This window comes from Halictus rubicundus, unplaced genomic scaffold (genome assembly GCF_050948215.1).
Source record: "Halictus rubicundus isolate RS-2024b unplaced genomic scaffold, iyHalRubi1_principal scaffold0029, whole genome shotgun sequence".
In the NCBI taxonomy this organism is placed as follows: Eukaryota; Metazoa; Arthropoda; class Insecta; order Hymenoptera; family Halictidae; genus Halictus; species Halictus rubicundus.
Window position 1 is genome coordinate 8,913 of NW_027488570.1, and position 5,015 is coordinate 13,927.

Genomic DNA, 5,015 nt, shown 5'->3' on the forward strand with positions numbered 1-5,015 from the left:
TGAGTGTGTGAGAGAGAAAGAAGTCGCAAGAGTGAGAGAGGAATGCGTGACGCGCGTGATTGGGCTGTCAAACTGAGACCCAAATTTTATTGGCTAGGCGCGTAGAGAGGGGAGCTGGCTAGCGGGCCGAGCTAGCCGAAACGCGGCACGGAGCGATCCTTCTTCGATGTACAAGCGCGAGGTGCGAGTCGCCGAATCCGTGAGATCCGTATTAGGCAGAGTTTCGTCTTAGGGTTTCAATAGCGCCCGGGCGGAAAGTCCTAGATCTCTCGTTAAATAGTTGTAATTTGTTTTAAACATTAACTCGTCTTGCCGAGCCCGTTGTGCTCGTAGTTTTAGTTCAGTATCACTTTTACAGTAGCTCGTTAGCCCCGCGGTATCGTTATTCGCGTGGCGGAGTGTTTAACGAGTTAACCGTTTTAATTTTAGCTTTTAGATACATTACTCAACGGCATATTGTATTCTCTCTTTGCGGGTTATTTCCACCGTTGTATTGTGTGCAGAGAGATATTGTATTGGTGAGTGGTTTTCGTTATGTTTTTATATTGTTTATATTCATGTGTGATATATTGCTAAACTGTTGCCTTGCCGGTCCCTATACAGCCGTGCGGGTTATGTTAACCGATTTCACTCGATTGTTTTCTCTCCGCATTTGCGTAAATATATTCATACGTAGTTCGTTCATCTACTCGAACCCATAGCTTGTCATTCAAATCCTCCTGTTCCTTCATGCTTTAACCGTCGGAAGAGCAGCGGAACAGTGGGTAGTAAATCTGGACGATTAGAGAGATCCCGCTCTCTCGGTTTAGGCTTATGCCCTTCCGGGAGTTCGCGTAGTCGTCACAGATGGAAAAGGTCGATAAAAATTTAAAATCGGAAAAGTCGGGTTCATTACAGTTATGGCATGAGCGTTTGTGTCAGCAAAATAAAAGGCACGTGAAAAGTTTTTTGCAAAACGTGGGTATAAATGTGAATGTTTCGAATGACGATGATATGTGTGAAGGCTGTACTTACGGAAAGCAACACAGGTTAAGTTTTCATGAGAATGTAGAACGCGCTAAAAAACCTCGCGAAATTATACATGCTGATGATTGTGGGCCTGGGTCTTATAAGAGTCAGGGACTTATATCATGGTATAACCCTGACGCACCAAACCCTCCTTCACGTGGTAGGACCTGGACACCTTCGGGTGACTAACGGGGCTCTGGTAAGAGAGCTCCTGCGTGAGTTGTCGCTCTGCGACAACCGCGGCTCTCTCATAAAGAGAGTTCTTGCGGAGTCATCGCTTCGCGATGACCGCGGCTCTCAGAGAGCCCATGCGAGAGTTATCGCTTGCGATAACCGCGGCTCTCACCCGGAAGACTCCCCTCTGCCGCGACGACCCACCGGATACATCCGGTGGTATGTTGCAGAACGGGAGAAACGGGGGCTTACCTTAACCGGTCGGCCCAACGGGGAGGCGAACCCCTTGAACAAACCCTTAACCTTCTAAGCTGAAGATCGCGGTGAAAGAGGTCCCGTGTCTGACACGTGGCGGTCGGTGGGTCCACCGGCCATTAGCGACTAACTTCAGGACACCAGGCGAAATCCTGACAGTAATAGCCTTCTCCCCGGAAAGGGCGTAACCCGGGGAGTGACTGTCTTTCGTCCCAACTCGTGGGAACAAATATGTATGAGCCAAAATCTAAAAACAAATCGAAGAAAGCAGGTGGAGCATAGAAAAATGAAGTTGGAGGAAAGGCGAAGGCCGAAAAAGAAACGACCCAGACAGAAAGGGACATAGCTACTGTCTGGGATGACGAATCGGACGAGTACACAGATGATTCGTATTCGGACCTAGGTCTAGAGGACTATAAATGGGATTTTCCCAACAACAGAAAGAGAAAGAACAAACGCTCAAGTGACTCGTGCAACGAGTCACATAAGAAACACTAAATGCAGAGGAACTCCTTAGAAGGTTGCTTAGGGGACTTAGCAAGCCAGAACAAAAAACAGGCGAAGAGCTCCTGAACTCCCTACTTAGGGAGCAGCAGGAAGCGGAGACAGAAGCCAGAGAGTTCAGGCTTGAACTCCACAGGGATAACACAGCACTAAGGGAAAAATTAGACGCACAAAAGGAGCAGAGCCCCGTGCAAGACAGACTAATAGAAAAGATAACAGAAAAGCTAAATGAGTTTTCTGTAAAAATAGACAACCTAATGTCCGAGAAGAGTCGTGCTCAAGAGGCCCCGTCCTCCAAGCCGCTCTTCTACTCAGACATCATAAAGGCAAACCGAGCAACTAAGCAGCTGGCTAAAAGGACCCCGGTTACAAAGTCCAAGCCAGCTGCAGCCACTTACCCTGTAAAGGGCAGTAAAATTAAAAATAGCGATGAGACCAAAAAGGTACTGTCGGATTGCATAAATCCGACAGAAGAAAAGATACGAATCCGGAACCTGAGAGACTCGGGAACTCCGGCATTCTCATAGAGACCGAAACAGCTGAGGACCTTGAGCAAGTCCTCAGCAATGAGAAATTACTCGCACAAGTGGACATTGGTCCCCTCCCCAAGAGGAGACCAAAAATTATAATATTTGGAATCCCCTCGGAGACATCTGAGGCGGATATAAAGAAGGCAATCAAGAACCAGAATCTGGAACTTGACTCAGAGGAAAAATTGGAAGAGGAGTTCAAGCTCCTCTTCAAGACAGGAAAAAAGGACTGTGAAACCATCAATTGGGTGGCGGAGGTATCAACAAAGACCCGGAAAACCCTGTTGGACAGGAACCGGGTCTTCATAGGGTTCCAAGCCTACGGGCTGAAAGATTATATCGCTGCAACTAGGTGCTTCAAATGCCAGTCATTTGGGCACGTTGCAAAGCATTGCAGAGCGAAAACGGACACGTGCGGGCACTGTGGCAAAGACGGGCATACTTATGACAAATGCCCGTCGAAACAAGAGAAGCCTACTTGCATTAACTGCAAGAGAGCAGGCAGACCAGCCAATCATGGGCTGAGAGATAAGAGCTGTGCGGCGTTTAAACACGCCATGGAACTATGCCTTAGTCGGACAGACTTCGGCACATAAGGGAAACAGGCAAAAAATAACCCTGACGATCCTTCGCAGGTAATACCTCAACAACTGAGTATTGGGGATCGTAGGGTGAAATAGTCATGAGAACGGCTGCCACACCGTTCACGAAACCTGCTAGAGACCGAGCGCTAAGCTGGTAACTCCGCCTCCTCGTGGCCCCCGCTGGTAACGCTCCTGGGTCGGCGCAAGCCGATTCGGTAGCGGTTAAGCGAGTTACTTCCCGTATGGGACGGTCTACCTTTCTAATGATCCTTAAGTGGTGAACGAGGGGTTTTTCCAATGCCCAGTCCACAACACCTACGGACTGTTTCCTTTGCAACTGATGGAGTTAGGGGTAGAGAGCCAAACATGAACGGCTGACTTTTCCGGTATGGGGAGAATCCCCGAGGTACGGAACAAGAGTCGTTGGGTAGAAAGCTATATTTTGTAATTTTTAAGGACGATTTTTCGAGATTTAGAACAATTTATTTTATTCGCCATAAATCGGAAGTAATCGATAAACTAAAAATATATTGTAATGAGATTGAAAATCAATTCAATAAGAATATAAAAGTGTTTCACACAGATGGTGGAAAAGAATTTAAAAATAGAGAGGTCAACAATTTTTTTGGACAATAAAGGGATCAAACATACGGTAAATGTTCCATATACACCTGAGCAAAATGGTATCGCGGAGCGCGAAAATCGTATTGTAGTAGAAGCAGCAAGATCAATGATTTATTCTAAGTCGGGAATGTCTTTGTCTTTGTGGGCTGAAGCAATGAACACCGCCGTGTTCGTAATTAATAGAACAGGTCCGACTAAAGAAGGGAATAAAACTCCTTACGAGTTATGGTATGGAAAAGTCGCGAATATTGACAATTTAAAAGTTTTTGGGACTGAGTGCTTTGTTCGCGTACCTGTAGAGAAAAGGAAAAAGTTGGATAAGAAGGCGTTAAAAGGGTTTCTTGTTGGATATATCGAGAATTGCAAAGGTTATCGTATTCTGGTTCCGGGCTTGAGAGATGTAATTCTAAGTCGCGATGTTATGTTTAAATTAGAAAAGGTATGTTCGAATGAAGTGACTGTTAGTAACTCAAAAGGAAATAATGAGGCTACTAATTCAGTTGAAGATAATCAGGACAGTATAGACAATAGTACTGAGGAAGAAGGGAGATTAACAGGGCCTTGCACTCTTTAAAAGACACTGAAGAGAACGTAAGAGAATTACGCGATAGACGACGTATTAAGCGTACTGAATTTTATGGGTGCCCGATTACATTTGTGGCAGAAGCATTGCCTGAAAATTATAGTGATGCAATTAATTCTAAAGAAAAGGATCAGTGGATGAAAGCGATGCAAGACGAGATTAACTCTTTGCATGAAAATAAGACGTGGATACTCGTAGAAAAACCGGAAAAGCAAAAGGTTATAAGTAGTAGGTGGGTTCATGTAAAGAAATTTAATGAAGATAGCGGAATACGTTTCAAAGCGCGATTAGTTATTAAAGGTTATTCACAAAAGGAAGGGATAGACTACAAAGAGACATTTAGCCCTGTTGCACGTTTTGATACAGTTCGATTTTTGTTAAGTATTGTAGCTCATAATGGATTATATCTTGGACAGTTTGACATAAAAACGGCATTTTTATATGGGGATTTAGAAGAGAATATTTTTATGATGCAACCGGACGGGTTTAATGATGGGACAGCGAGGGTTTGTAAACTATTAAAGAGTCTTTACGGGTTAAAACAAGCTCCAAGGTGTTGGACTGAACACTTTTCAAGTTTTGTAAAAAGGTTTGGGTTTCATCAAAGCTCAGCCGACCTTTGTTTTTATATTTATGATGCTGGTGTTACGTTCCGAACAATTATTATTAGTTTCTGAAACCATTTTGGCTTTGTCCGTCGGTAGCACTGTGATTGATAATTCTTGTAATTGTGGGATTTCCCTAATTGATCAC